The sequence below is a fragment of the Saccostrea echinata genome, unplaced genomic scaffold (genome assembly GCF_033153115.1).
Source record: "Saccostrea echinata isolate AGI-Se365-2 ecotype Australia unplaced genomic scaffold, CSIRO_AGI_Sech_v1 ptg000002l, whole genome shotgun sequence".
Taxonomy (NCBI): Eukaryota; Metazoa; Mollusca; class Bivalvia; order Ostreida; family Ostreidae; genus Saccostrea; species Saccostrea echinata.
In genome coordinates this window covers 7,413,269-7,425,798 of record NW_026889751.1, presented here as the reverse complement: position 1 = coordinate 7,425,798, position 12,530 = coordinate 7,413,269, and the positions used below count along the sequence as shown (strand labels likewise).

Sequence of the window (12,530 nt, the reverse complement as noted above, 5' to 3'; positions counted from 1 at the left end):
ATTGGCGTATTCAAATTTAGCGCAATCTCTGGGTATGGAGTTGTTGGTGTAATCATGAATTAGCGTATATTGTATACATAAATGATTTCTTAGCGGTATTCATAAATTAGCCCAATGTTGTATGCGCCAAAGCCGCTAAAATATGAAGCCCGCTTTTTAAGTACACAAACAGTATATTGAAAGAAAATTAATATTATTAATTGATAAAATAACGTCAATATTCCTAAAGGTCGAATCGAAGACCACAGCAAAAGACTCCTCTTTATATATATATATATATATATATATATATATATATATATATATATATATATATATATATATATATATATATATATATATATATACAGTGTATATATAATCTGCTTATAATTTTTTACAGGTGAAGATGTAAAAAAAAAATCTCTTCGCGTAAAAAAAAAAACAAAAACTCATCATCATCCCAAAGACTAATTTTCTGCTTACGTCATTTAAAATCGTTTGACGTATTTTTAGCTTGCCGAAGAATTGGACGCCGTAGATTGAAAACTGAAGAGTAAAAAATGAAGTAGATTTTTGCATATTAAAAGAAAAAAAAGTTTTGTCTTTTTGAGGAGAAAGCTTATTGATGTGGAAGAATAGACGAGCGAATTATTATCGCAAATTATTCCACTTGTCAAATTTCTCATTATCGCGCTACGGAAATAATAAATATTCATAAATCATCAAAGTTTTCAGTCGTCCAATTCCTGAAATAAAGAAATAATCAAAGTTTCAACATTTTGATGTAACTTGGCCAGTTGTATTTGTTCATTGCTTTTTCATCAGAAATCAGATTACTTAACAAAATAGTGAAGAAGACTTAGAAATACGTAGATAGATTTAGAAGTCATTACAAAGCTTGATATTTTTTCATATATATTTTCGTCCAAATGAGATTAGATTTGAAGTTAATCTTGAATGTTTTTTCTATCTTAACATGTATGATCCCCTTTTTAGCACATAAATTATGAAAAAAAAATCCATGGACAAGTTTTATGATGTACACTCAAAGTACATGCATTTGGTGTATTATTTTCAAAGTGAAATACAAAACAATACCTTAACTGAAATAAGATACTTATCTTCTGTGTAGACCTTGAAGATAATGGTCAAAAGAGACTTTTGAAATATCTTATGAATAAAGATAGGATGATTAAAAAAGACAGGGACCCCAAATATGCTATCATTCGAAGAATAATTAGTGTATTAGATTTCTATTTTACGGGAAAATTGATTTTTGAAGGACTAAATGAATCGATATTGAAGCCAAAAATTCTCAAACAATCTGTATATAATGCTTCTCTTAAGGATAAGTATTAAAGATGCCCCATTCTACTTAACAGACGGGAAAAGTAACAATTAGTGGTGACTATTTTTCTGTAAATACAGTGTACCTGTAAATGTCACAGTTTATAATTCCATACAGCTTAAGAGATTTTCCTGGAATTTGATACTAACATTAGATCAATAGAACAAACGAATGGTGGGAAAATGACAGATATAGTTCCAAGGTAAATTACCATCCCTATGGTTTGCTGGAAAGGAAACGCATCATTTTTTTTACAAAAATCAAATAAATTTGTTATGCTACAACCTTATGTTACAGCGATATTCAATATTGTCTAAAAAAAACTGTTCTACAACAAAGAGTTAATGGTAAAATATTTAGGAAGGTTTTTCTGCGTCGCCGTTTTGAAAAAATGAGGACGTATTTTCTGTCAAAAATTGGATTGGATATTAAAAATGATTTTTTGTCCCTTTTTATATCACAGAAATCTAGATTTTTTAAGTAGCTACATCATATTGATTGTAAAAGTAGAATGCACGCAATGCTAGAATTAGAATAAAGTATTTATTATGGCTACAAAAGAGGTGGTCACATTTAAGTTGTATAATGCTTATTTCGCTGTCAACAAAGGATATCTTGATTTTTTTTTTTATAGTGAGTACATTTGTTCTTCTATTCTGGGTGTTTTACATTTTTATAGAAGTCTGAACAAATATCGAAAGTGTAATAAATTCGTTTTTGTGATTTCCTAATGACAGTCAGTTTAGTTTTATTCCAACTCTATTGCAAAAGTTTGAAAAGACACCCCTAAATTTTTTCAAAGATCTTAAAGTCATATCCTCTGATAATTACGTAAAACTTGATTCTCTTATTTGTAAAATCAAAATTTTAAGTTTTTATGACTTATCTCTTATACATAAGACATCTTACCTTAGGTGAGCCAGTAATATTCACTTGCAGTGGAAGATCTGATAAAGAATCTTCTCTTAGAAGCTCAGCTACTTGTATGAATCTCCCAGCCAGCAGTCGAGAGCTATATCTAACCTTAGCGATGAGTCCCCGTTGGCAAGTGACGTACGCGCGCGACTCTTCCGCTTCACTTCATAACCATCTTGTCAAATTCCTCACCGAAGGCAAATCGGCATGCATAATTCTTTGACCAGGAGAAAGATGCTCCTGCAAACTGTTTCGATTGCATGTCAATCTCCTGTCAAGCTTTAAGTTCCTTTGGGGACAGTGATTTTGTTTTCTAAAGCAGATTTGCAATGACTTCCACAGAATTAAAGTAATGTGATAAGAAGTGTAAATCATCCTGTAATAGAAAAAATAGCCACATATTCTCGAATCAGAATTATGCATAAACTTACCCGTTGTAATTATTGGTAGGCATTGTTCTATTCTTTATATTTTACAATATTAATAATGTTATTAATAATGCCTAGAATGCTTGAGAAAGATAGGCAACTTTAGCTTAAATTAAAGCGATTCTAAACTTTGGACAACTATTGTTTTACAGAGTTAACCGACCTATAAACAATCCTTACAGATATTAAATTTCGACAAACATCCTCATCACACGACAGAATAAAATGGCATAATTATACATGTTCTATCATACAAGTGTAGGAAGACTACGTCATTCGAAATTGTATACAAAGGTCTTTAAATATATATTATATCCATTCCTTCTTTATTAATACCTATTTCAAAGAGAACATAGATTTAATAGACTTGAAGACTTATTATAACTAAATAAAGTTGCTTCCATACCAAGATATTTATCCACAATGATCAATTATGTCGCCAACTATTACTCTATGTTTCACTACTGGTTCTACAACCATCATGATAACAAGAAAAAAAGTAAATTAATTCCACATAACTGGTAAATAAAGAGATACAACTGCATTTTTGTTCTTTTTCATTTTTTTATCAATAGGTTTAAGTGTTTTATGTGAAATGTTTGAGATAAAAATTACATGTCTTGAATTCTAGTATGTCAATATTTTTCAAGGTTTGTCAAAAGCTGTCTTTTTTGGGGGGGGGGGGGGCTATCAGAAAGTATTCTGCTTCATTAAATCGGCAAGTTATAACAGAAATTGGATGAACCACCCCAAGGAAAAGGTTATATAATACATGTACTGTTTTTTAAGGGTCAAGATAAGGCTGATAGAAAGGCAATCTTGAAAAAGCCATCTATTAAATAAAAGCCTGTTTATTAAAAAATCTCCAAAAATTATGAAATATAGACTGTCACATCACAGTATTTAAAGTAGAGATTGTTCTGAAAAATGGACCGTCACATAAAAATGTCTTAATGAAAAAGGTGAAGATAACGAGCAGTGATCGGTTTATAAAATCTACAAACAATACAAATCTGTGAATAAGGTATAAAAACAAATACCCCGGGAAATTCCAGAAACAGGAACAAGGGCCTAGGAGCATGCATCCCCTGTTGATCGATCACACCCGTCATGAGCATTATGTATTGATCAGGTAGGCGGAAAGTCAAAGTTCCGTAGTCAAATTTAGCATAAAAACAAATGCCTAACAATTGGATGATGAAACACATCAGCCAAAATACGATCCATTGATTAAATTATATTTCTTAACAAGATCATCATAACGACCATAGAATTTACAAAATGCTGACTTTAAACGAGGTTTATGAAATCCCTGTAACATCAACTTATCAATCAGTAGCCTGCCTCGATTAAAAAAATGATCTTACTCAGAGTATGCTCTTGAGTATCTCATATGTCGGGAGACGTAAACACCATATATATGCAGGTCATAGCGGAATGTAACTACGTGTACATAAATAAGGAAAGTTGACGATGAAAGAGCTGAATTCAGCTTGTTAATCATACAATTTTGTTTTTTGTCGGCTCTTATTATCGATAGTCAGTAAAATATCCAAATATGAAACAAATGTGGCAGACTCTGTGGTGTCTTTAATTTCAAGTTCATTAGGATATATCGAGTCGACATATGAATGGAAGTACCTATTGTTAATTGATAAAAGGTCTTCGGTATGTCTGAATGTTGAGATGAAGGCCACAGCAAGTGTTTTCTTCTCCTGTAGAAGTTTTTAAAAAAAATTCTGCTTCATAAGAATATAAAAACAGATCAACTAATAAAGGAGCACAATTAGTGCCCATCGAAATTCCAACATTTTGTTGGAAGACACGGCTTCCGAAGACTACAAAAATGTTGTCAATAAGGAACTCCAGCATTCTTTTAAAGAAATACACGCTATCACTTGCGTCAGTTAAAAATAAAGTTTATTTATTTTGTTTACCAAATAAAGTTACGAAAATATTGTAAATTACACAATTGGAAATGAACGCATTATAAAGATCTCAAATTATAATTATTTATTATCCTACTAGGAAAGTAATGCTATAATTAAATTCATGCATCATGTGACAACGTCGCTACTTTTAGATTGATAAACAAAAATGGCGTCAAGAAAACGAGGTAGGCTGTTTGGTATACAAAATAGCTTTTGACATGGATGGCATACGTTTTATGTTTAAAGATACTTATCTTTGAAAACAACCATTATTAACCATCTACTCTGTAATGACAGATATTAACTTTTATTCAAAATCGTCGTCAAAATGCAACGTACCTCGTTGTCTATGATTTCCCGGGGACATGCGTGTCTATATACTGTTTACGCACTTCCTTCATCAATATTCATGAATAGGCTGAATTCTTAATTGCAGATCTTGCTTAATTGTTTTGTAATTACAACGACTTATTTAGTAAAACTTTGTGGAAAGTAATTATTTTTTATTACACATCATGTTTCTCAAAATCATTTAATCATTTTGTTTCACATAAAAAAAATCGCGTTTATATAGCGTGTATATCTTTAAGAACACTTCAGAGTACTTTTGTGTAGAATCAGAGTGATTTTAACATAGTATTAGCATATTGATAGAATAAATACTTTCAAATCAAAGTATCTTATACCGCATACAACTGTTTAAATATAAACTGTCATATCACTGTATCTACATGCACATGCGTTATATAAACTGTTATATAGACTGTTATACTGCATGTTTCAATACATACCAGTATTTGGTTATCCAAAATAATATGAAGATAACGAACATTAATCAAGCTCAAATCCATTGAAACAGTACAAATTGTAAGCAGAGAAGACCCCTAAAACATCAGGAGAGGTGAGATTAGGTGCCATGGAGTAGTAAGCATCCCTTGTCGACCGGTCACACCCTGCCGTATTCCCCTATAATCGGGTATACGAAGAAATCCGTAGAAATTCAGTGTGAAAACTAGAGGTACTTTGAGCACTGAGCTCCTAAAATGATACCCCGCTTCCACGTGAGTATCAAGAGTAAAGTCCAGGTTTTGCTGTGAGAAACCCCAAATGTCTGTCCTATCAGAACATAAAAAATGCACAATAGCACTATATAAAAAAAATTTGAAAATCTCGTTAAATTTTATTCAATGGTATAAGAGGAATTGTGGATAAGAGATGGGCACCCCTCCGTATTATAGAAAGAACGGCAGTGTCCATATTTTTCTATTGCAAACTTCAAATATCTGTCCGATCAGACATAAAATAAAAGATTCACAATGGCACTATGCAACAAAGTTTCTGTGAAAGCCTGATTTAATTTTATTCATTGATCATAGAAGAGGGTAAGAGATGGGTACCCCCTCCATGTTATAGAAAGAATGACAGTGTCCATGTTTTGCTATGGCAAACACCAAACATCTGCCCGATTCGATTAAAAAATAAGAGGTGCACAATGACACTTTGTAATAAAGATTCTGTGAAAGTTTCATTAAATATTCAGTTTTATAGAAGGAGTTGCGAGTAAGAGATGGGTACCCCCATTTATAGAAAGAATGGCAATATCCATATTTTGCTATGGAAAAACAAAATATCTGTCCGATCAAGTGATTAGAATAAAGTGTGCACAATGGCACTATGCAATGAAGATTCTGTGAAAGTCTGATTATATTTTATTCAGTGGTATATGAGGAATTGCGGATAAGAGATGAGTCCCTTTGTTATAGAAAGAATGGCAATATCCATGTTTTGCTATGAAAAACCTCAAACATCTGTCCGATCAAAAATATTAGTAATAATAATAAAATAGGAGTTGTACAATGACACTATGTAATAATGATTCTGATAAAGTCTGTTTAATTTTTAATCAGTGGTGTAGGAGAGGTGTGGATATGAGATGGGTACCCCTGTATCATAGGAAGAATGGCACTGTTAATATTTTGCTATTGATAACCCTATTTATCTGCACGATCGAAAAATAAAAAGAGGTGCACAATGGCACTATGTAATAAATATTGTGTGAAAGACAGATTAAATTTTAGTCAGTGGTATAGGAGGAAATTGTGGATAAGAGATGGGCACCCTCAAGTGTTAGGGACGTACGGAAGGACGTACACCCCCATCACTACATATCCCCGCTTTTAAAGCTGGGGGTATAATAATGGCCTAACAATATGTATGAAAAACATCAGTCAACATTTGACATGTGACGTAACGGTATACTATATTTGCTAACAAGTCATGGTATCGACTTTACAATTGTCGAAATATTTTTGACTTTTAACGAGACTGTTGACATCCTTCTAGCATCATCTTATTTATCAATAACTTGCCTCGTTTCAGAAATTGCACATCAAATCAACTTTTTCAGTTTACAGAAACATTTATTGCTTTACCTTTCAAACAAAGATTTGTTTAAAAAATTGCATATAAGGATTATTATTTTAGTTTACATATAAAAATAGAAATTTATTGTTTTAGTTTACATATAAAAAGAGATTTGTTGTTTTAGTTTACATATAAAAAAGGAATGGGTGTTTTATGTTTTACCTATGTTAACATATAGAAAACATGCTGTTTTAGTTTTTTACTTTAAATATACAAAGAGATTTGTTGTTTAATTTACATGTCTACACAGGTTTATGTTAAAGCTTACATATCAGGCCAAAGTTTCATGCTTGGAAAAGTGGAATTAATCTTTGGTACTTATCTTTGCCTCTTATTCTCCAAATACAATCATAATGTCTCCATTGGCTAAATTCCAACTGGAATATATGAGATTGGTTTACTTGTCATTATAACAGAAAACATAAATATTTTGTAGTGGAGAGTTACATCATAGAGTAAAACCGACTGATATTTAATTGGTTTTTATTAAAATATTATTTGTTACTTTGTAAAATTATACAATAAATTTTAAAACTGCAAATTTTTGCAAAGTGAAACTCGATTTCTAATTTCAAAGCTCTTGAATGTTGTGCTGGAGAAAATGCTAGAGATTACCTACCATGCAGGTGGTTTTCAGTATAAAGAACATCAAATAAAAGAATTTGATGTTAATTTTCACATTTATGATTTAGAAAAATATTTACGTGTACTTTTATTAAACAAATTACCTAACAATATTGTACATTTTATTTAGCCCCTCCTCCTCTTTTAGCCAACTGAGTATGATTCAAATAAAGTATACAGCCGCGAGATCTTCTATCTTGTAAAGAATAAATAACCCACAAACAACAAATCCATATGAAAGATTGAATTAAATTGGACATACTTTATTGACAAAGTCAAAAGGATAATACACAAGTTCTATAACTTCTAATAGATTGGTTACGATATATAAATACAAAACAGTCTCATATAAGACCAGTGAGTTAACTTAAAACTTCTCTCCCCAGACCGACAAACAGCGGATAAGTCAAATTGAGGTACATTCTGTTGATTGTTTTACAATAGGCCCTAATTTATTTTTTGAAAAACATGCTAATTTGAATAAACTCTTTGGCCAATGTGCATCTTCCATACATTTTTTATGATTTTTAAAAACAATTTGATTTCAATTTACAACCAGGGAGACTAATTGCAATTTAGCAAAGCTGGTAATTTCGAAACAAGTAATAATTTGATTATCACATTTTTTATTCCACAATTAAGAATTATGACGCCAGTTCCAAAATAGCCAATTGGACCAAAGTATTTCAGTAAATAGAATTGATAATACAGTAGCTATATTATGATATTATGTTTACTCACTGTGGGTATTTTATGATATTATGTTTACTTACTGTGGGTAATATATTTTGGCTATTTAAGGCTCTCCTGTTTTCCACTGGACTTGTTAACAGTTTGTTTTGAAATGTTTTGTTAAATTATTTTCCTGCAAGTGTCTTCTTGGCCAATATAATACACTAGCTATTTATCTAAACATCTATATATTAGTACATACAATATTTCAATAAATCATACAAGTAACAATGCATGTAAATCATGCATAAAATTGCTCAGAAGACTCATCTTAAGCATCATTTTTCTGATTAAATTGCAGTTAAAAAGGATAGCAGATGAAATATTGATTTCATATATACTTGAAAGAAATTGGTCACTTTAAAAAGGTATTCCAGTTTGTAAAATATATCCAAGAGCATCTTTATAAGAAATTGTATCGCTTGGCATCAGGTGGTGTGAGACAAATTAATAAGACTATTCATTTCTCTTTTTTAGATTCAAAACAAGCGACTTCCGGCAAATTTCTACCACTCTGAACCATCATCACTACAGAAGATGCAGGAACTTTGGACTGATTTATGGTTATTTATTCTCTGAAAATTTCCACTCATTTATTTACTTTCATGTTGTATATAATTATATGCGGCAGAAGATTGAAAGTTTAAATTCTGGATCTGAACAAGAACGGTTTGATTAATGGAATAACCTTCCCTGTGGATATCTAAAACTAATATTTATTTGTATTTCATTATTTAATTACATAAATTCAAATGTAAAAAAAATAATGTGTTGATATATGACCTTATGGCTGTATGCTCTACTAAATCATAGACCAGCTGAACTATTAAATTGAAAAATTCCAAGCCATATTCATTTGTATTTCATTATTTAATTACATAAATTCAAATGTAAAAAAAAAATGTGTTGATATATGACCTTAAAGACAAAACTGAAGTCAAACTGAAGTCTCCAGTATTTTATTATAAATATGACAATGCAGATCAGAGGGATGTAGGAGATCAGCATACTGAGCAACATTTTAATCTCAATGACACCAAGCATCCACAATTAACACCCCCAAAGGAAATCTCAATTCTTGTGGAAGTTTCACAAAATGATTGACTGAATAATTCCAAAAAACATCCACAAAGACAATACCGCGCATCACCACCATACCGCTGTCTTTCAAATCCTTTCTAGATTTTTCTGTGAAATTCAAGCTCAAAAGTCCATTAAACAATACAAATTTTGGAGCAGAGCAAACGCGGACCTCTAAAACATCAGAGGTGGGATCAGGTGCCAAAACTCGTCGACAATTCAGTGTGTAAATAATGGCCTAGTGTAAATAATGGCCTAATAATTAGTATGAAAAACGTAAGCTTTTGACTTAATAATAATAATTATATATATATATATATATATATATATATATATATATATATATATATATATATATATATATATATATATATATATATATATATATATATATATATATATATATATATATATATTTATTTATTTATTTATTTATAAAATTTATATTAATTGCGAAAACTCTCCGAGCATATCTAGATATATATTACAATTTTGAAGAAAAAAAAATTTAATAAGTTTAACCAGATGGACATTTTGCTATGGTATACATACATTCTATTATAACACTGTAATTACCGGTCGCGATTTGCATTATATTGCAAGTATACTGAGATCAAAGGAATAAATACATGTAGTTTGTAAGCACATCATGTACTTTTTTTATTCAGATCAAAAAAAAAACATTTTTAAGTATAATGCTTGTTACAATTACTGTTGAAGATTTTGAGTAGGATTCAGTATATAATAATATCACTGCTGTAGGATTGGTGTTTTCTCATTAATTAAGTTCAGATAATGTATGAAAATTGATACATTATCGAGTAAAACATAATTAACAAAATAATAAACAACATGGTGAAATTTATCAGAGTGAGAATAAGTTCCCCTCGCACCCGATTCACTATGTGTTGTACTGTTAAATTATATCGTAATATTGTCTATAATTAGATTTAATTAATTAAAATGACAAAGAACACTAATAAGAAAATTATATCTAAAGTTATTTTCTAAAGGAAAAAACATAAAAGAGTGTGAGAAAGGTAGATATACATGTATTTGGTGATGCTGCATGAAACAATTTAAAAGTATATTTACATAACATCTGTAGAAGACAGCTCTGGCATTAGCAATTACATTTGTTAAAATCGTATGCTAGTTAGATGAGTGTTCTCCTGATTAAAGTCATACCTGACATGAAATATGACGATTTAAAAACCAAGTTAACGAGGGAGACACCTGTGTAAGGAATAGAAAGCGTTCAAAAGGAATTTGAACCTTTATTTTTCAAAGTGTTGCATCATTGGCAAGCAGTTTTCTTCCCGATAAATTTTGATAAAGACGAAAACAACAGTCATAATAAAACATTTAGGATTGTTTACCTTACCATCTTGCGTACAATTTTATTCGTGAAAAGGGGCGCTTCAGAAACATAAGAGTAGCTAAAGTACAGAAACCTGGAACATGTTTCTAGGCGGAAAAAGATCTAATGCAAAATGTAAAAACATTTGTTTACTCCATGTTCCTACGGTAAATTAGTGAAGTTATCCTGTATCATCTGCTTGAAATAATTTGAATATTGGTCTTCCCTCAAAATAAGTCAAAGAACAAAGATGCCAAAAGAAGAATGAAAGGAAACAGCATTTAGGACTTGTAACTCGTTTAACCTTCGTACAACTTAATTTGACTATCCCCTCCCCAAAAAAAAGTTTTTTAAAACTCAAATCAATCACTGTAAAGTAAAAAGCATAGTCATGATTCTCTAATTTAACTCATTCATAAAACTGGAATCCTCTGTAAAGTAAGATCTTAAAATGCCTCTTTATTTGTAATTATGGCTATTAAGTCACAACACGATTCTCTCTCCAATTTACTGATAGTAGCTACAGACTTTGATGTCACCTAAATATCAAAGCAACAGAGGTTTCAATATATATATTATTAGATGTGCTTTGAACTTGGTATAACCCTTTTGATCAGAATTTTCTTATGACCACCAGTCCACCAGCTCTGAGGTATCTGAAAATAGCCAATGGCATATTTAGTTAATTGAAATCTTAACATTTTTCAGTGTCGTCCTAGAATTTGCGTTATCATCTGACATGAAGGATAAAATGGAAAACAATTTGAACAATCATACCATGTTCAAACAGAGTAATTTTAAAGAATAAAAGGAAAATAAATGAAATTGGTGGATAGACAATTGCATGTCCAAACCGTTCAAATAAGCATGGATCTGCATGATTCATTTTCAGCAGATTAAAGACAAAAAGACAAAATAAATTTTATTTCAACGCTGATACTTTTGATCTGTAGATGGAAATCTAAATCTGTTACATTATGACGTGTTTGTGCTGAAATAATTATATCGGAAACTGTAAATAATGACGACTGGAACAAACTGACAATCAACCAAAAATTGGTATCTCAAAAGGAAGTCACAATTTTGAAGATAATGACGATCAAGTTGACAAAATAAACCAAAACAAATCAATTATCTTGCCATAAAATATAATAACAGTAACTGACAACTTAATATGTATTCAAATAAACCCGAGAGAGAGAGAGAGAGAGAGAGAGAGAGAGAGAGAGAGAGAGAGAGAGAGAGAACGAGCAATTTGGGGACCTTTAATTATCTAGTGTAGCCCATATTATTGCTACTAGTGAAGTATTCAGGCATCAAAATGAGAAATTTTCATTTCTCTCTGAGGCATTAGTAAAAATTGAATTAAAACCAAGAATGATCATTAAAATGTTATAATTTTGACTTTGTACTTAAGTCATAAATACGGTTGATACTTATTAATATTGCGTTTCTAATTAATATAAAACAACATTAATTTTGACGTATAGATATCATGCATAACACGAGAACAGGTTTACATTCTCTCAGCTATATATATATATATATATATATATATATATATATATATATATATATATATATATATATATATATATATATATATCACTAAAAATGACCAACGACACGAACAATAAAAATTGTCAAATTTTCGGGACGACCTGTCCCTTCCTCAGGACAAAGAAAAAAATTAAGAAGTCATAAGA

The 12,530-nt window shown here is 30.6% G+C and overlaps 1 protein-coding gene across 1 annotated transcript in view; it reads right to left on the bottom strand.

The window, feature by feature from the left end:
* LOC133199780 (somatostatin receptor type 2-like) overlaps nt 1-2,289 on the bottom strand; it is a 32,893-nt gene extending 30,604 nt beyond the window's left edge. The window contains exon 1 of the mRNA XM_061335622.1: nt 2,240-2,289. The gene's annotated coding sequence lies outside the window, so the exon portion shown is untranslated. The remainder of the gene's footprint in view (nt 1-2,239) is intronic.
* Nucleotides 2,290-12,530: the final 10,241 nt, after the last annotated feature.